Source organism: Condylura cristata, unplaced genomic scaffold (genome assembly GCF_000260355.1).
Source record: "Condylura cristata isolate star-nosed mole 26May11 unplaced genomic scaffold, ConCri1.0 scaffold00008, whole genome shotgun sequence".
NCBI classification, from domain to species: domain Eukaryota; kingdom Metazoa; phylum Chordata; class Mammalia; order Eulipotyphla; family Talpidae; genus Condylura; species Condylura cristata.
In genome coordinates, this window is record NW_004567109.1 from 44,760,691 (window position 1) to 44,782,416 (window position 21,726).

Genomic DNA, 21,726 nt, shown 5'->3' on the forward strand with positions numbered 1-21,726 from the left:
AAAAAAAATGTGTCCCTGTTTTGGGGCCTCCCTGGTGGCACAGGGGTTAAATCAGCACTACTGATACTGCGTGTTAGGAGACTAAACTGGGCAAGGCACTGTTGCCCAAATACTTTACCTGTTATGTCTGTGTTCTTCACTCATGCACATATTTACAAGATTGTTTGGGGTTAGAAAATGACAACAAATGGATTATTTAACAACCCAGGAAAAACAAGAGTTACTGAAGCCAATAATTGCTGTTTACTTTACCCAAAGTCATGCCCAGTACTGTCTAGTCCTGCACAAAGACCATTATAATGATGGCATTTTACTGCCACTGAGGATGTGCCGCAACTCTCCCAAACAATAGGCCATGTGTCTAAGGTGACATCTTCCTGCCACTGCAACACTCAGAAGACAAACTATTGGCCAGGATCTGATTCACAAACACAGCAAAGAATGATGCTGTGCTCCTCAAGCTGCCCAAATGCCCCAGCACAGCACCAAACAAGCATTACTCAAGAACACAGCTGTAGCAGCCAAACAACCCCACTGACGAGTGGCCACACATATATATTTTAGCAAGATGCCTGTTTCTGGGTCTCCCTGTCTTCTCCAGGCCAATTCTCTGTCAAGATGCCTGTTTCTTTGGGTCCCCCTTTCTCTGTCAGGCCTAACAAAACTTTTCCAAGATGACTACTGAGACAAGACTGTACTCATGGACTCTGCCATGTGCACTATGTCCACAAAGCCCAGTTCTGCGGAGTCCTCTCAAGAGCTGTCAGGGTCCTCTGCTGTGGCCACTGCCTGGCCTCTCTCTTCCAAGTGCTTCTGCACAGCCTCCACTTGGCCTCCCTTGCTCACATCTGTCAGCTTCACTCCTGCCTCCCTACGCTCAGCTTCTTATCTTTCAAGCCCAGAGCTCCCTCTCATGCATGCACAGAGCTCCTATATATACTTCTCCCATTGCTTCACCCCACTTAGAGCATTCTCCTGAGGCACTCTATTTTCTACCAGCAAAGCCCTCCAGGAGCACGACCCATAACAATTGACAGTCTACAGCTACTAGCATCACTATGTAGCTGTGTTCAATCCCTGGCAGTCAATGCGGCATGTGTTGGATCCCTGGCCAGTGAGCTGGCCCACATGACATGGCAGACCTCTCCTGTCTTGCCGGTTGCTCCCCTCAGCAGTGTATTTCAGTCAATCTGCCTGTTCTGCTCCCCACTCTGTCTATGGTGAATCCTCTCACTACCACCCTCTACCCCTGCATCTCTGGCCTGTAACCCATTTCTTGTATGAATAAATAAAAAAAAAAACAACTTATCTCTGTTTCAAATATTCAGTGTTCAGTATTTGGTCCTGTGCACTGGGTGCATCAACTCCATTAACAATCACCAGGTATATGATTCAAACATGTATTCAACACATTGCATGCCAAAAGCAATGGAACAACATCTTTAACTTTCTGACAGGAATTGTCTTTCTAGCTACAGTTCTATAACTAAGCCATCAATTGACTATAAACAGAGAAAAGGAAGATAAGTCTAATGACTCAGCAAATTTACACCCTAAGTTTCCTTTTCTTAGAAAGATATTTGAGAATATTCTCCAGCAAAACAATGCGGTCAATAAAGAAGAAAAAAAATACTTGGGATACAGAACAAAAAAGTACTTGCGATATAGCAAACTGTGCATAAGACACACACGAAAATAATTATTTGTAAGAAATTAAAGTTCAACTAGTATGCTGCGTTTTTATTTGCTATTGTCTTTTCCATTTTATTTTATTTTTAATTCTACTATTTTTAATTGTGGTAACACTGTTATATAACACTATTCATGATTCAGAAGTATAGATACACACCTCTTCAGAGGCGCTATTGCCCTTCACGTTAATCCACTGATACTTCCACACTTTGTTCTCTACCCTGTCCTTTCTCCATGGTAGCCTCAATTCTACAGTCAGATTTTAGGCTTATTTTAATTTGGTCTGTTCTTTTGCTTTGTTCCTCTATATGGCCCATTTGAGTAAAATCATCTAGTATTTGTCTTTCTCTTTCTGACTTGTTTTTCTTTTGCTTCATCCCCTCCAATTCCACCCATACTATCAAAAATTGCTGGAGTTCATCTTTTTATATTGTTAAGTAAATTCCTATGTGTATATATAACACATCTTTATACACTCATCTGTTGTTAAATACTTAGTTTCCAAAACTTGGCTATTGTAAATAGTGCTGTCATTAATATAGAGGTGTATTACCCTTCAAATAAGTGTTTTTTTATGCTTTGAATTGATACCAAGGAATTGATGGATCATATTGCAGATCTATTTTTAATATTTTGAGGACATTTTTTTCTATTTTCCTAAGGGTATTTATCAGTCTGCATTTCCACCAACATTGACTGAGGGTTTTTCTTCAAACCCTCATCAACACTTGTCATTTCTGCTCTTTTTGATGATTTGACTCTAGCCTATAGGATCACAAGCATGAGATTATAGCTCATTGTGCCTTTAACTTGCATTTCCCTGATGACAAGTGATAGCTTTTTTTCATGTGTTTGTTGGCTATGTCTTCTTTGGAGAAATGTTTGTTTAAATCTTTGCCCATTTTTTAATTGGGTTATATGTATTCCTTCTGTTGAATCATATGTGTTCTTTGCATATCATGGATATAAGACTTGTCAGATATTTGCTAATCTTCTAATATAGCAACTCTAAAAGGAGCGTACTATATATTATAATGAAGCTCTATAGGGAACAATAAAAAAATATTGCGTTGGGGTCTGTCATCCTTATAAGGCCATTAAAAAAAAAACTTTCTGTTAAATAAAACATTGTACAAGTATGTTTGCACCATGTTAAAGCAAACTAAGTTGTGGGATGATAAGTTGCTGATAAAGTACAAGACTTTACTTTGATATCAGGAACATAGTAGAAATGACCCACAGTGAATAAAGTATATATATACAGAGTTAAAACAAAGCAAAGGTCTTCTGTTTCCTACTTCTAGGATCAACCTATAAATAGATCATGAAAGCCAGTTGAAATTATGGAACTGAAACTTCAAATTTAATCATGTAAATAGAAAAAAAAGAAAGATGAAGGAGGAATGGAAAAGAAAGATGGAGAAGGGTGTAGCAAGAATGATATTCCCCTCTAAAAATAATGATGTGTAGAGACACTGACAAATATTAGAACAAGAAATAGAGGCATTTGTAGAATAAAATTGTGGTTAAGGAGTCCTAGGAGACCCCTGCTTTTATTATAAGCACCCCTCTACTAATTAGTTTACTTTCATGTGAATATATTATTTTGATATAACTTTGAAAAATTAAGCCAAGTAGTCAGTCGAAATTTGTGCATGTTCAGTCAAATACATTTATGTAACCTGTATGAATTTTATGAGAGGTTCTTCAGCAAACTGAAGACATTATTTCACATAGATGCCAATTTGATACAAAATTAAATGGAAGTGTTTTGATTTATTATTCTTTCACCTATCTGAACTTCACACCAGGGACTTGGATATGTCTGTCTAATTTGGTAGCTGTGCTGCATCAATGTTCAAAGTTATATAACACAACCTTTATAAAGTGAAATTTTTTCAGTAACCAGAAGATGGCATCAAAATCAATCAAGTTCTTTCTTCTTAGTGGAGATTCCAAAGAAAAGGAGCTGAAACTCAAAAGCCAGAGAAAAATACACACAGCCACCAAACATTCCAATTTCCTTTAAGGTCACTGTCAACATTTTAGAAAACTTCCAGTTCAACAGTTTATAACTCTTAATGTCCTCTTGGTTAGATATGGATAAAAAGCCAAATTCTACATTATAATACTATCAAACCATCTCTTATATGGAATTTAAGCTCAGTTGTCTAATTTGCTGGTGTATAATTGCTCATAGTGGTCTTTCATGTTTCTTTGTAATTGTTGGTATCACATTGGCCACCTAAATGTTTTGTTGCAAAGTTTTCTTTCGCTTTTAGTTTTATTTATTAAAGTTCTCTTTCTTTCTTGGTGAGTCTTGCTATGATTTGACAATTTTTTAATTAAAAAAATCTTATTTTCTATTGTCTTTTAGTCTTTTACTTTTCACTCTCATCCTTGTTTGTCCCTTCCCTCTATTAATTATGTTTCTTCTTTTTCCAGCTACTCATAATGTGAGTCAGGTTGCTTTTTTGAGAACCCTCTTGTTTTTGAACAGCTACCTCTATCAGTCTTGACAAAATAACCTATAGGAGATGAATCTTAATTTTAAGACTGGTCCCACTTCTCAATTGTCTCTCAAATGTCTGTGCTTGTCCAAGTTGCCTTCTTTGTTATTAGTGGTTGAGGTTCTGGGAGACTACACATGAGGGGAGAAACCAATTACAATACAAAAATAAAATTTGAAAAATTAAAAAAAAAAATTGCCCTCTATACCTCCCAATCTCTGGGGAGGAGGCTTGTAATCAGTCTCTTATAAAAGCTAAAATTAGAAATCTGACTTTCAGGCAACGCTTTTGGAGAAGACAAAAAGGTTTCCTTCAGAAAAGACCAAGAGAAGGGCATTTTTGTTTCCTTTCAGCTGGGAAAGGATAATCAGCGATTAAGAACTTTTCTTTGTTTGTCATAGTTTTTTGAGCTTCATGGATGTGAGACTGGAGACTTGTGCAATTTCATAGCTAGGTGTTTGGAAGGCTATCTCTTTGAGCAGGGATCTTGAAAATTGGACCATTAGGTGTGACTCCAAATATCACTCCTCAGAGAGAAGTTAAGATATGTGGGTCCCCTCCTGATTGTATAGCCCTGTGCCAGGGGTGAGGTTTACGTGAGATGTATCTCAAAATATCCTACACTTGCTTCAGTGTGGGTATTTCTCTTTTACCTTATGCATAGGAACCTCTCAACTTGTTTCTGGACTTTTTTTCATAAGTAATTGTACTGAGTGTAACTGTACATTCTTCATGTTCATAAAAGGACGTGAGTTAGGTTAGAAGCCTGGTGCCATCTTGGACCAAAACTCACTGAAGTCCATGGATTTCTTGACTTCTCCCTGCAGACTGAGATTATTCTTGAAGAAAAGTCTTTTTATTTACTGGAATAACTCCAGCACTTTGCATAGTGACTGGTCCACTGAAGGACCTCAAATATTATAGTTTGAATATGGAGGTGTTTTCTGCAAAGGAAAAGGCAATAAAAGTTTCTTCCTAAAGATTGTTCTTTCATTTAATTTTTGGATTATCAAGTTAAGGCCAATGCTGTGTCTTATGCTCAAAAATCAATGATTGAAAGAAGAAAGTCATTTGACTCCAGACTTATATTTTTTCAACAAAATATTCATTTCATTTTTTTTGTTTTAAAGGCTTGGATTGGAGAGGTAATCTATTGCTTCAACTTCTGTACTTTTCAGGTTTTTATTTTTTGAAAATTAGGGGATATGTAAATATATAATATATTTTAGTGTATACTTGCTATGCACATTAGTATATAAATAGGCAAACAAAATTTACTCATAATTCTACTCCATGATATATGCCATTAATTATTTTTGAAGATGAAGTAAAAATCTTAATATTTTCTGCATACATCACCTTTATAAGCAATTGAAACAGTTCAAGAAAGTGTAAATAAGCAGCAAAAATGGTCTTTTAAAATATAAAATAGATTGTGTCACTGTCTTGATGAACACCTAATGCTTTCTCGCACTTAGAAACAATCCAAATATTTAGCAGAGACTATAGAGCCACAAACCTTGATTAATTAAGTTCTTTTCAGATCTGCTCCTTCTACTTCCCTCATTGCCTGCTATATTCCAGCCTCCTTTGACTTCTTTAGCTTCCAGAGCATCATAGGCTCACTCCTGCCTTCAAGATCTTTGTCCTTCTTAACACTGGCTTAAAAGTAAAAACTCTAGGCCCTCCCTGGTGGCGCAGTGGGTTAAAGCACTGCACTAAGAAGCTTAAGCCACTTCCTCATGAGTTCAATCCCCACCTGCCCCGTAGGTGACCACATGGTGTGGCAGACCTCTCCTGACCGGCCCACTGCTCCCCTCAGCAGTGTACTTCATCGATCTGCCTGTTCTGCTCCCCACTCTGTCTCTGGTGAATCTCACCCTCTGCATCTCTGGCCTGTACCCCAGTTCTGTCTGAATAAATAAATAAATCTTAAAAAAAAAAAAAAGTAAAATCTAAGCATCATCTACAGTAATCTGTTACATTTTCAAATTAATACACATTTGATATATGAATTAAAATAACTGAGAAATTTAACAATGTACATTGAGAGAGCATACATCATTCAGAAACAAATAGAAAAATTCACATGGTAATTGCGGTATCTGAAGTCATAGAAGGAAAAGAGCCTATCATTCAACAAACTTCTGAAATAATTTGATTCTTACTCTCTTTCATATGCAAAGATAAATTCCATGTAGATTAGCAATTTAAACATTTTTAAAAGGAATCCATAAAAATACTAGAAAAATATTTTTTATGCCTGCTGGCTGCCTGCATTTCCTCTTTGAAGAAATGTCTTTTTAGTTCTTCTGCCCATTTTTGGATGGGGCTGTTCACTTTTGCTGTGTTTCATCAGTTCATGTATATATATATATATATATATATATATATATATATATATACATATATGTGTGTGTGTATTATATATATGTACATATAATACACACACACATATATGTATTTATATACCTTTGTGATCAGTCCTTTATCATTAGTATTATGTACAAAATTTTCTCCCAATCAGTGGGGTATCTTTTTGTTTTGTGTAATGTCTCCTTTGCTGTACAGAGCCAAATAAGGGATAGGAAAAAATAATAATAGTAAATAAACAAAATTAACAGGCATTTATAAGTCAGAGACATTCTGCAGGGATTATGGGGAGAAGAATATAAGGGACTGTGGTGACTGTACACAGATAATTTGGGGGTGTGAATTTTATTGGAACTCCAAATGTACAAAAGCAAGCAATGGTATAAAATATATATAAATAAATAGATTTTTTAAAAAGAAAAGATACTTGAGAAATATAGATAAATGTTATTTTCAGAAAGATGAAGGCAATTATAATCATGACATAAAACCTTGACAGTCTAAAGGAAAATCAACAGAATCAACTCCTAAAACATAAACACAATTTTCAATGGCTCCATTATATTTCATTAAGTTGATGGGTCATAAATTACTCTCATTCATATACTACTGGATTGCTGTATCATTTCTAATATATTACTATTATAAACAATACTTAATGAACATGTCTATATTATACTAGGATTATACTTGAATCTTTATTACTATAATTTATCTTATCACCTCTTTGTTGGAAAAAAGTGGGTTATTGGCTTTGGTATGAAAATTTATTGTTTCAAAGGCCCTTTAAAAATAGCCTATTTTAAAGAAATAGGTATTTAGAGATTTGTGTTTTTGTTTTTTTTTTTTTAAATCACCTGGTGCTTTCTTTGCTCTTCAGAGTGTGAAGTTTTCATTGTCAATATCTAGGATTTTTGAGTTCCTGAAGTTAAAATAAAATTACCACTCTAAATAAGAATTGAGTCCAGTCTTCTCTAACAGGCCATGAGAACCTTTTATAGGAGTCAACTCGTTCACCATAAACTCAACCTGACATGACTGAGAATTTATTTCCCATTCAATTTCTGATTTCTCTTGGTTGTCTGTACTACCGCTCTATGAATTTACTGTATAGACTTCCTGAATCTATTTTTTGAAATCTATATATCCCTTGGCATAACAAGCTCCATAGCTATGGGTGGGCAGCACAGAGAACACAGCAGAGTTGTTGCTGGAGTGGCCGGGGGTAGGGTGAATGGGTGTGGGAGTTGCTGCTTTGGATTTTACCCATTCAACACTAACTTTTATAAAAACTCAATTGATTATGAAGAACCCAGAGCTCCCCAAGTAGTGACAAAAAAAAATAATAAACCATTGAATAAGGAAGGATTTTCTTTTTTTTTAATTTGAGACTTGTGCTTTTGCTTTGTTCTGCCTTAAGATAAAGAAATAGGAAGATTGCTTTTAGAAAAGGAAATATCTGTTTTGGTTAACTTCAGAATGGAATGGCTGTAGCTTTTTTCTTTATTTTAGCTACTTAGGCTTATTGGCTTCAGCAGCTGGAAAAGTCTAACACATGCTGCTTTCTGGGTATGTCCCTCACCTTGAAAGGTAGAATGATCTACCAGTTGGCACTGTGGCATAAGCAATTTTAACAATTGCACTGTCTAACGTTCTGGGAACTATTCAGAATTCAGCCTCTCATTAGTCATTTCAAAAGGCATTTTAAAATATGGCTTTTGAAAAAATCACTGGCCCAATTTACCCCTTATAATATATATTTAGTAAGCAGAAACTTCATCCATTCTAATAAAATTTGGGTAACAATGGCATGTGGCATAAAATGTCCCAACTGCTTACAAACTATCAATACAAAAAGGCAGAGGGAAAACTGCCTTTATAAATTTCAATCTTCTTATGCATCTAGAAGAATTTAATGTAGAAGTGATTTTTAGGTACCAGTTAAGACAGTAAAGTCAGACAAAGCAGAAGTGACCATACTCACTCATTGGGGGTGCCCTTCTGGCCACAAAAGTGGCCCTTGCTGTCTGTAGGGTAGGCCACTCTCCTGGGGTCGCCGTGTACCCATGCTGCAGGAATAAGAAAGAACAAAAACTCTCAGCAACAGCTGGCCTGAGGCTTTCTGATTTGAGAATTAGAATGCATCCCTGCAACAGACTAACCTCTCCCCTCAGTCATAGGATATTATTGATTTTTTTCAAAGAGTAATTTCTTAATGAAAAGTAAAATGAAATATGGATGAATCAGTCAGAAAGCACATTTCTCTTCTTCTCTCAAGATCATCTGGGCTGTAGCCAAAACATGAGGTAATGCACTTAGAAAATGACATTTATTTAAATGTGAGTTGGAGGGCACACCGCAAAAGCGTGGTAGGTTAGCAGTCATTTCTCTAGGGTTCAAAATGAAATGACTTCATCACAGAATTAATAAATCTATAGCAAATATTATGACGTAATTTTCTTGGGTTATACTAAGTGAAAACCACTTAAAAATTTAAAGGAATAAAACTGTAATGGCTAGTTACATTGCCTAGTTCTTTATGATTTCATGCGACATTCTAAAAGTAAATAGTAGCGATGTCAGGAGAAATACATCTTAAAGAGTTATATTGCATCTGTCTAGTAATCTCAAAGCTTACTGTAAATAGGCTCTCAAACTTTGAAAACCAATGATTTCAACTCTATTTTCTCTAAAGACACTGGTTTTTACCTCATATAAACCCATGACGTTTATTTTCAAAGAATTATAAACTTGATGCTTATACCACAGATTCATAGTAACATGCATTTGCTAAATTGGGTAACAGTCCCTAATTCTAACTGAATGTGCCTTACGTTTCCAATATAGTTCCTAAGACCTAGGAAATGCATTGGTCATCTAATGCTTGCTTCTGCATATGAGAAACAATTCTTTGTCCTCTGCTTCCTTTAGCATTTGCCCAGCTATCTCCTTACCCACATTTATCGGATTTGACAGTTCGAGTTATAATCCAATCACCCTAATGTACATGGCCTGTGTGACTTGGGAAGATAAAAAAAAAAAAATCAATTTTGAATGAGAACTTTAATACGGAAAAGAAATTTTTCTCACTTGCGGAAGCCTTTCTTTTTAGTATCTAAGTGTCCAGAAAAATCTCCCTTGTCTGTCTTTCTCCAATGTCATAGAAGCCAAATTGGTTTCATCTTCTAATACCTGCTTATAAAATCTGACTCATTCCAGCAGCTCTTGGCTGCCATATCTTTCCATATTTATTTCCCAGAATAATGAGAACGGACTATAAATAAGGCATTTAAATGACAGCTAAGCATTCAATGTATAGTGAATCTCCAGACAAAATTTTATTATGTTCTGCTTTTATATTTTAGTTTGTCACATTTTGACTATCCCTGAAAAGAAGATCTCATTTTAACTGACTCTATTTTTTGTAATGTTTCCTTTAACCCTATCCTGAAATGGCTTATTCCTTTTCCATACATGAATACAGAAATGGACACCTAAAGAAGAACTTGGGCTAGCAGGTTTGCTACTTAGTATATGTAGGACCCTGAACAGGTCCCTTGATTATTTGAATTTGTTTTCTAATTTGTTACTATAAGAAAGGCACAATAATAACTAGCCTTAGAAGAATATTGAGAATATGGAAGAAGTTAGCAAAAGTGGTACAAAGCTAGTAAGGCCTTTGCCACTGAGCAGAATATACTTGTGGCAATGGTGAATTCATCCTGCTGGAACCTTCTAAGAATCCAGGCAGAACATGCCTGTAAGTGGCCACAGCTGCAAACAAACTAAGAACGGAGGAACAGGTGGGGCACCAGAAGCATCTGCTTTAGTTTTCTTCCTCTTTTTCATCATCAGACAGTTAAGTAGAGAACTTACTAAATGACTATTCTGTGCCTGTTCTAGGAATCAATACCAGTGCAGGGAGAAGTTTGTAAAAGGCTTAGGAAAGAGGTCAGAGCTGTGAATGCCTGGAAAATGAATAGGATTTGGGCAAGTGGTCAGTAGTGGAGAAGGAATTAGAGATCGAAGGGGGAGTATAATAATAAATAAATTCTTTAATATATTCATTGTTTACAATGTGTCAAGCACAATACAAAGTGTATTACACCCATTGTCTCATTAGAATCTCACAATAATCCTATGAGGTAAATATTAGTGAGACCTATATTTTACACATAACTGTAACTCAGCATTTAAGTCTCAAGATCACTTTTAATGGACAAATAGGGCTTGAACTTAGTTGTTGGGCTCACATGTTTTAGCCACGAGACTATAGTAGCTATAATGTTGTCACTCAAGGTTAGATCAGAAATGAGTTTGTTAACAGTGGGAAACAACAAGGAGACGAACTACAAACAAGGAGAAGCAGCAGTGTGTTGGACACATGGCAGGAAAGATGACACAGTAAGTTTGGAAACTTTGTCATTTGAGAAAAAGAGCTCCATGCTTGGTGGAAAAGGGAACATGGTGGCAGGGAGCTAATGCCAGGAGAGAAAGGAGATGAAGATGAAAGAACAGATCTTGATTTTCTGGTTGTGAATTGTGACAGGTGTCTGTGTTTATTAAGCTGCTTCTACATCTCTCCAGGCAGACGCTGGCACAGAAGTTATGGTACAAATGGCTCATACTTGAGCTGAAACATCAAGTCTTTGAACTGAAAGTTGCAGGGGCCAGCTCAACCACCTTATCTCAGTCATGGTGTCTACTTTTCTTCATTAAGTCCACATCTCTCTCCACAACCAATAAAGAAATAAGGTGAGGGAAAAAGAGGCAATAATCATCTTGTCAATTAATGAAGAACTCCTCACATTTTATTCCCTTTCTTGAAAGTTCTCTATTTGAGAAACTTCCAGAACTGTATTGTGTAATATGGTAGCCACTAGCTACCTTTGTCTATCAAGTACTTAAATGTGTTTTATATGAATCGAGATATGCTATATGTGCAAAAAAGCACATCAGCTTATAAAGACTGTATGAACGAAAAAATGTATGTTTCACTAATAATTTTATATCGATTATTTTTGACATCATATTTAGTAATAGTTACATAAATAAAACATGTTATTAAAATAATAGCATGTTTTTACTACCTTAAATGTGATTACGAGAATTTTTAACATTATATGTGACTCACATTGTTTCTCTGGACAGATCTGAATAGATTATTCTTTCAAATATATTAAGGGCTTCTCATATCAAGTCTACCTCTCTATACATCAAATGATTACTAATGTCAGAACATCATAGATTGGTATGTTAGTCTCTTTCAATCCCTCACACCCAACACCTTTTATAGCAAATATTTTATAATGCTGCTTTCACAGTTTTAGATGGTATTCACTGGTAATTCACATATAATCCCTTTTTAAATGAACAAAGTGCTCTGAATATAATAAAAGGGAGAAATAAGAAGAAAATAGTTTACACTTAAATAGTATGCTTATACTAATATGCAGATGCTGACATAAAACCAAGGTAACAGATACAGTGAAGAGTCAGAAGCTTGCACCTATAGAGAATCACTGAATATATAGCTATAATTGCAGCAGGATATAGGTGTATTATGTAGGAGACTCAAATACTGTAAGCAGTATTTATCAATGTTGTTTTACTAAATGAACAAATTTTAGTAAACTCTAACCAAAAAAAGTACACACTTTTCTTTTCAGAATCTTAGAGACATCATGCGAAAATAGCATTGGTAATTTTAAAACAGAAGATATATATTCAGATACTTAAAAACAAGTTGTTACCTATTTGGGTGATTGTAGAAAGTCAGGTAAGAAGTATTTGGTTGTGCTGTTTCAGATATTATAAGATATCTATCTTCCCTGACCCTCACCCATTAAATGCCACTAGTCTCCCCAAACATTATGACAATCAAAAAGTAAACTCAGACATTCTGAAATATTATAACCCCATCCACCCCACCACCACAAAGTGGTCCTTTCTCAGCTGAGTCACTCTTATAAATCTTAAAAAATATAGAGATTGGATATTTTGTTTTTCCTTCCAGATTTTTTTTGGGGGGAATATAGTATCATATAATTTAATTCTACTGACTTTTATTCAATTAATCGCCATTTGCAGTGACTTTCAAATAAGTCTATAAATTACATAATAATTTGCCTTCAAAAGATGGTTCTTAATTCCCCATCCTTTCGATGTAAACTACACTTAAAAGTCTTGTTTCTAATAAGCTAATATAGTAGCTATGACATTGGATGACTTTGAAGAGTAGGTCATAAATGGCACTGCAGCTTCCTCTTTACTCTCTATTCTCTCTATGATAAATAGCTCTAGGGGAAGACAATTGACAGGCCATGAAAACACTCAGTCCTATAAAAAAAGTCCAAATGATTGTCAGCAGTCAGTGAAAATGAAACGTCCTGCCAACAGCTATGTGAGAGAGCTGTCTGGGAAGCTGTCCTTCCACCTTGGTAAAATCTTCAGTTGACTGCAGTCTTGGATTACATCTTGACTGCCACCTCATAAAGAACTCAGAGCCAGAGCTACTCATCTAAGTTGTTCTCAATTTCTGACCATAGAAATTGTGACATGCTTGCTATTTTATTTCTATACTTAAAATTTGGGGACAATTTGCTACAAATAACTAATAACTACATAGCTTGGAAATATACCTTTTATATACTCGAAGGAAGCAGCTAAATCACATTTCTCTTCTTCTATGAAGCCTCTTATTTGTTTTGTTTTGTTAAGCTTTAAATGCATAGCTATAATTTAATGTTTTTGGTTCTTCACAATATGACATAATACATAGAGTCGCAACTTGATTTAAAAAATTCCTTTGGGCCTAATCAATTTTAAAGAACTATAAGAGCTCTTCTTTCAATAAAAGCAAAGGGTGTGCCAATTATACAAACCACAATAAAACAAGTAATAACTAAGCAAGTGAAACTGAATATGTGGTGACAGCAACTTTTTCAAGGGTCCCATGAGTCATAGCTATGTGTTAAAGCATTGCATTAGGAAGCCATCGACTCTCACAGCAAGCTGTCATCTTACGTAACTTTTTTGTACTTTTATGACCTTCTCAAGCACTGTATACCACTTGTATTCAATAACCAAGTTCTGCTGAGCACAGTCAACTTTAGGCTTGGTGGAACAGGTAACATCCAGTGTATGATGGACAGCTCAGTTCACTGAGTGTTCATTCAGGGTCCCAGAGTCAAAAGAAGAGCCATTATTTGCTAAAAGAACATGAAATTTTTTCCCCCTAACACCCTAGGGACCTTCATCTGTGACTGTCTAATAGACACTGCAATCAACCCCATATAGATCTTGCCCTCTGAAAGATATTTTAAGCACCATTGAGTCCATTCTGTTATATAGACCTAGTGGCAGACCTGACTGGATAATAGCCTGGATTAACTGAAAAGCATTTTATTTATCTCTAGGCCCAATTCTAATCTGGCAGCCAATGACACTATGGCTCTTTCTTAATAGCAGGGAATATAAGTTGCCACTTATCTTTTACTTTGGAGGAACTATCACTACTGGATCCCTCAGGAATTTATTGAAAGATCACTGTATTTCCATGAGATTTATCTCTCATATGTTAGCACATACATGAAGCACACATATTTCTAAGGCATAAAAATATTATTCCATACAATAATCTATCTCAAGAACCCATCAGCATGATAGCATAAGGAATAAGGATAATATCAAAACCTTGCAGACTAAGTTGTGATAAAGGACTACGTGGTCATATAACCTTGGGGGAAGACAGATAGGGTAGTATTCCCAACACTGGCAGGTGAAAGCAAATGCCCCCATTGTTTCCTACTTATTGGAAAAGAAGGGAACTTTTGTTACATTAATTGCTGCATCCAAGGTGGAAGAGGTTGCTTTGATTTCTTCTAGTAGAGAGACCACAACTTAAAAAACAGGTAAAATTAAGGTCATGATTTGGTCAAACTTAAAAGAATCCATTATTCTTTGGGAACTATCTTTCCTCTTCACTGGTCAATTAGGATGATATACAGTCTCTTTAGGAGGAGAATGTATTGGTTATGAAGCACTATTGTACTAGATATGAATGTGCCTATTAGATGGTAAGGTCAAATAGTGAATGACTAAATGAACAGGAATATGACAATTTACAATTCAATCTGTATGAATGAATCAATAAATGAATCTTTGGTCGTATTCTAGACTGGCACTTTAAGATAAAACTTTTTATAACTTTCTTTTGAAAATTAAAGTAAATGGATATTTTATTAATTGATAAAGTTTGTTAAATAGATAAAATTGATTATATCTAGAAATGCTACCTGTAATATTCATTATCAATATTTACTATGGTACAAACCTTTCTGAAAAGCTCGTGAAATCCTTTGAAGTTTTCCTGACTAATAAAGCACAAAGAATGAAATACTGTCTGACATAATTGTATTTACCCCATAGAACAAGCACTAAATGAAGGATGGAAACAAAGTCTAGAATAGTAGATATAGATTACCACAAATAACACCCTCCTGTCTTTAATTCATATATAATAGAGGCTAATTTTGTGAACAATCACTTAAATAAGAACACATATTACAAATATGTGTAGCAAACACATACTGTGTCTCCAACGGGCAAGACTGCAGCTATCAGATTATTGATGATTTTTTATTGTAAAAGAACACCTGCTTTCTACTTGCTAGCCATTCCTTGACATTGGCTTTTTTTATATATTGAATTTTATTTATTTTTTCCTTTTTAAAACAAAAAAAATTATTGCCACATCATTCTTCATTGCCACATCATTCTTCATTTTTCCATCTCGGTTGTAATCCCCGTGAAATTCCCTCTACCAATTTACCCGTTTGCCATCACCATAGTCCCATGTACCTTTCTTATTCCATTTTTAATCTAATTCCCCACTCCACCCCTGTAAAATGTCTCTGGCATAGCTGTTTATTGTTTTTTATCTTTTCTGTATTACAATTGTTTCCTCCTCCTCCCCTCCCCCCTTATGCTCCTACTATTAGTGAAACCATCTGGTATTTTTCTTTTTCTTTCTGGCTTGTTTCACTAAGCATGATCCCTTCCAGCTCCACCCATGTTACTGCAAAAGGCATAAGTTTATCTTTTTTGATTGCTGAGTAATATTCCATATAACACATCTTTTTAATCCAATCATCTACGTGGCTGTTTTTAGCCCAGCAGTATAGATTTAGAGGTGGGAATAGGGAAACAGGAAAGCATTAGAGGAGTGTGCTGGGAATCTGTCCACTTCATCTCACAGCAAAAGTCATTATTTAAATAATTCTCATTCATCCTTTTAGTTATATAAAAATACCCCTTTAAGTGAAGCTGATGCATATGAGCTTGTGTGTGGGGGGAGGAAAGTGAAAGACTTCTTTCTGGGTAACTTTTAGCAAATAAGTAAAGATTGGTAAGATAGGAGATGGGTGAAAACTTTATTCAGGCAAATTATCCTTTCACTCATGCTAGGAAATGCATGTTATTGCAATACTGAGAATAAGTATTATTATCTAGCATTATCTGTCATTATCCAACATTTGCAAAGCATGTTCCTGTTGTGCTATAGGATTGAGTCAGAAGTCGCAGCCATTAAAAAGCCCTCTGTCAAGGAGAAAATGTGATTAGACCAACTGCTTGCACTGACACTTAAAAATTAACTGCAAATCTGTTTGGGGCAGCTAAGGCATTCCCTAAACACTTGCTGGTTGGGAATGTTGGCTTTCAAATCATTATTTTGTATCCCTTAAAGGTACATTTTAACTGTTTTAATATGTGAGGAACAGGCCTGCCAAATTGGGCTTATGGCTTTTTAACACAAGCAATTTACAAATGCAATGAAGCAGATAATAGGACACATGATACCGAATTTGAAAATCTGTGTTGATGACACTGCTGCTGTAGAAACATTTTTGGAAGCAGCTCTGTATCCATTTGCCTGGATAAGAATAATGTTGTATATCACTTCACAGGTGGCCTCTTCTACCCAATGGTGAGTTTAGGGTCATGTCCTTGAGTACAAATCAGTCCACTCATGCTAACAATATTCTACTTGATATCATCTGGAATACATGCACTTAGTAAAATATGGCAAATAGTGAAAATATCACTCAACACTGTTAAGAAATCTGTCAAAACTAAATGCTTTCTTATTAAAAAGGAGAGTTCCAAAATAAAAGGAAGTTTAGGTATCGATATCGTTTCATTTGCAAAACTATAAGAGAATGAGAGAGGATGTTCCATGCTAGTTCTAGTTATTTATGAATAGAATGCATTTTTGACTGAGAAAAATTTACCAGAGAAATTTAAAAAGTAATAGAACTGATTGCTATATAATTCTTAATATTTTGATGGAAGAAGTGAATTTTCTTTGCTGAATCAGTGTTTCTAAGCCATGGTCTAAGAGGCTCATTTTAGTTCTGAAATAGACTTCCTGTCATAGTCACTGTCCATCACTAGTTTTCCCTTATGATGGACTTAAAAAAATTATTATTTATTTATTTTGTATTCATACAAGAACTGGGGTGTAGGCAAGGGGAATAAGACGATTCACCAGAGTCAGAGTGGGGAGCAGAACAGGCTGATCTTCTGAAATACACTGCTGGGGGGAGCAGTGGGCAAGACAGGAGAGGTCTACCACGCCATGTGGGCTAGAACCCTGGCCTCAGTGGCTGGTGATAGCTTGATAGCACTGAGACTTTAATCCCTGTATCACCAGGGAGGCCCTCTCATGATGGATATTGATGGATATTAGGATAAAACCACCAAACTCACAAACTAGAATGGCAGAATACCTACAAAGACATAACTTAGCTTTTTAAAATATATTTACTTATTAGAGCTCTAATGGCATGTAAGTTCTCTTTTCCACCTAGAAACTGAACAGTTAAGTCAAGGAAAAGAATGATATGCTAGTTTCACCAAGTAAGAAGTGGAAAAGTGGGCATGTGATGTTAGTACTCCATGTTAATAAATAATTTAGCTATTTCTCCCTACCTCATTCCATGACAAATTAAAGGCTGGATTATGTAAATCTCCTTTCTGTTTTGGCATTTTCTGTTTCCACTCAAGTCATGATGGTCTTCCTTCAGTCCATTTTACTGATCTATAACATTTTTAAGTACTATTGTTTCACATCCTTGTGTTTTGACAGTGTAGGATACCTCATCAGGTATAATCATAGCAATGGTCTCATCACCTAAGCACCCACAGTCCTTCATCTTATCCAATAATGTTCATCCTTTCTCACTCCTCCCTGGCCTCTCTGGATGCCTCAGAACTGGTCTATAAATTACCTTTAAGTCAAGGCCTATTTTTGGTCTACTTTGGTAGTTCATTTCTCTATGGAACAAGGGTATCCCATCAAATTCAAGGGTAAGAGACACAGACCACCTCACCATTCACTAAGAGGAATGGGAAAGTATCTGCAGTCATATCTTAAATCTACCACAATGCAACTGTGGTCCCACATATTTTATAGTCAAATACACTTCTTTCTTCCAAGATTCCCAGAACCTCATCCAATTGTAGGATCAGCTAACAGGGATAACTATCTGAGCAAAATTAGAAAACTAACTCTGGACCTTAACTCCAAATGCTTCCTGTGTAAATAAAATAATGAATTAACTTGCTCAACTGGAAATTTACAAATAAAAAAAAGTAAAAATATATTAAACATCAAACAAGTGCAACTGTACATATAATGTTAGCACATGTATAATGAGCAATTTGCATAAAAAATATTCCTATTCTCTTTCAACTTAGTATAATAATTGAATAGCAACCATCAGTGAAGTAGGACAAAAGAGGGCCATTATCATAAATGTTAGTTTGATCTTTCAAGGAGATTTGATTACCTTCTACCCAGACTCCACTTCACCCACTTCAATGGAGGTTTTCCTTTTCATCAGCCTAATGTCAAGTGCCTTTGTTGCATCCAAAAACATATTCCAAATAAAAGGCAAAGAACAGTTTCTTTTCTGCAGAATTTATGAGAAATATGACTCTTCCATGGTAATGCTGCTTATGAAAAGAATGGGGTTGAAAGACAGACCTAAGAAGAGCCTGATCTAACAAAGATGGCAAGATACCAACTGCTTATAACACATCAATGAAACTAACTTAGCACCAACTTTCCTCAGATAAAGTATATATTCTTTTATGATAAAAGATTCTGATATTCCTAATAACTTCTACCAATCATTTTCCTTCATTCTTCTTGTGGTCTAACATTGGACATAGCTGAAGAGCTGAAACACGCTAGTATAGCTACTTGTAGTTCAGATATAAACAAATATATATGTAGGGATAGATAAAAACACACGTATATACACACAGATGTGTATATTTAATAAATTTTGCCAGTCGTTCATTTTAATCAGTGGCATCAGGATTAATTGAGAGAGTTATTAAATTAACCCAATTTTGGACCCTCCCTGGTGGTGCAGTGGGTTAAAGCACAGCACTAAGAAGTTAAAGCCACTTCAGCATGAGTTTGATCCCCACCCAGGAAGTGACCCATATGGTGCAGCAGACCTCTCCTGACAGCCGCCTGCTCCCCTCAGCAATGTACTTAGTCAGTCTACCTGTTCTGCTCACATTCTGTCTCTGGTGAATCCTCTCACCACCCCTGCACTACTGGCCTGTACCCCAGTTCTGTATGCAGATAAATAAATCTTTTTTTAAAAAAATTAACCCAATATTGAACAGACTTTTTCACTGAGAGATTTTTATATTCCATATTCCTATGTGAACTAAGGAATTTATAAGCTCAAACTGGAAATCTTGAGCAAAGGTGAAGGCAAATGTCTCATCTTGTTCCCAAATGACTGGTGGCAATTCACTGCCATTTCTTGCATCTACTGTATCAACAGCAAGAGGAGTGGCTGTGGCTTTTGCAGCTCTATATGGTGACAGATGGCATTTATCTCTGCACTATAATGACTGACTCTGACATATAGGAAGGGAGACAATCTATTATGCTACAAGATCTCTTAATGGAAAATGCTCAGACACATTATAAGAACCCTACAGAGTTCCTGTGTGCATTCAAACTTTAGTAACCAAAATTCTTTTGTCATAGAAAAAAGAATTTAAAAGTAATTATTTACTAAATTAAATATAAACTATTAAAATTCAGAACAACTAGATGATACAGCTAACAAATAAAACACTGATGAGCAATATCACATAGCATTACTGGAGTAGCTGGACACTGTCAATTAGATTTTACAAAAGTTCTACAATTAGGTAATGTTTCCACATTTCACAGGTAAGGAAACTAAGTTTACATAGTAAGAAATGGAGGTCTTTAGGTAAGAAAGTAGCTCAAGTTCACAAAATAAAATAAGGAATGCCTAGATCTGCTTGACTCCAAATATTTTTATCCTTATGAAACAATTCTGTGACAAAAAGTAAAAACAAATGAAAAAAATTACATAGACCAGGAATATGGGTCCCAAAGTCAGAGAACCTAAAATTTTATCAGCTGTAAGTAAGAAAATCCATCTTATTATAATGTTCCATTTACACAGTGTGGATTTTGCTACAACTACATTACTTCTTTCAAGAAATACCCACAGAGTCATCCAAAGACCTTATTAAACTTATTTAGTTTTGTGGTCTATAGACCCTTAATCTTCCCTCACTTCTTATCTTCCTGACTTATGTTTTTGAATTCTCCAATTCTTCATAGTCTTTGATAGTAAAACTGAGATGATTTTTGGAAAATTACTTTCAATTTCTATTCTGAATTATCTGTCTTATTGGAAGATAAAACTGAAGAATGGGGAAAAGAATTCTCCATTTTCCCCTAAGTAGGCATAGTCTTCTTTCACTAGTATATTCTATCCACATTATCTTCAGGCCATTAATTATTGGTACTAGATGCTATTGTCTGACTCTCACAGACTCAACCTTAATAGTCACATAATAAATGTTCCTAAGTCAACATATAAGGGACAGGACTTTAGGCTCTACGGAAAAACTGATACAGTTAAATTCAATTACAGAATACTTTCATTTTGATTCCTTTGATAATTTTTTAAAATACAAATAAGGAATCTCCATATCTGTCCTATTTTCACTTTAATAGAAAAATCTAACATGACAAACAATTAGATATATCTTTCTGGTAGGCAAAGACAATAGGACTTCTTATATATCAATGAAATATTATAATTGAAAAATTAATAATCATTCCTTCTTTTTATATTTGTCTATAAAAACAGATTTTATATAAAAATAAAAATATGTATTATCTAAAATGATCTAGGCTCTACTCTATTCTTAGTAAATAGCAACATGAGCACAATTAACTACTTTTTATAAGAATTCCAAGAATAATTTTACTCTTGATTAGACATATAAGATTTTTTCTTTTTCCTGTGTAATTCTATAACTTGGTTAAATAAACTACTTTGTGATTATTTTTCTTTATATCAGCAATCCAGTGAGTACTGGTGATGTATGTTCCATTCAGAAAAGACAACAATCAATAATAAGAGGGCTTTGAGAATAAAAGGCTCAGTATTTAAAATTTGAAAATGACTTAGTCATTATATTAGCAACTGTTAACTGTCTTATACCATATTTACTCACCCATAAGTCCTAAAAGAATGTAGCCAAAAATGAACAATATGAAGATCAGGCAGCATATAATATCTGTACAACCCCTAAAGACAAAAAGGAACAAAGAATTAAAAAAGGCCCAAGTTGTATTCTGTTTACTGCATAAAAAATAGAAAAAGATGATGATGATGACGATGATGACGGTCATGTGATAGCAGTAATTCTGAAAGGTGCATCAGATGTATTTCCACAAAGACTTCAGCAGTGAAGAAATGGGGTGGTCCCATGATTAAGATGCCCTCCCACCACGTACCCACTCTGGCCCCCCCCAAATTCTATACTTATCCTCTCTTGGCTCTTTATTTGTAAAAGGTACTTTCAAGATCTGAGTATGCCAACATTAACTACTCTTTTCATTTGATATTGTAATATAAGCTATTGACTTTATGATTTTCCTTTTCTTGCCTCACTAACACACAGTGTATTATTTAAAAAAACAGTCTTGCCCTGATTTAATTCATACTTCATCTCACTGATCTCACTGATATGGGGTGACATCATTTCATTGCTTAAAAAACCAAATGTT

The 21,726-nt window shown here is 35.2% G+C and overlaps 1 protein-coding gene across 1 annotated transcript in view; it reads right to left on the minus strand.

Annotated features, from left to right (window-relative positions):
• SLC44A5 (solute carrier family 44, member 5) overlaps positions 1-8,639 on the minus strand; it is a 52,562-nt gene extending 43,923 nt beyond the window's left edge. Inside the window, exon 1 of the mRNA XM_004679128.2 lies at positions 8,560-8,639. The gene's annotated coding sequence lies outside the window, so the exon portion shown is untranslated. The remainder of the gene's footprint in view (positions 1-8,559) is intronic.
• Positions 8,640-21,726: the final 13,087 nt, after the last annotated feature.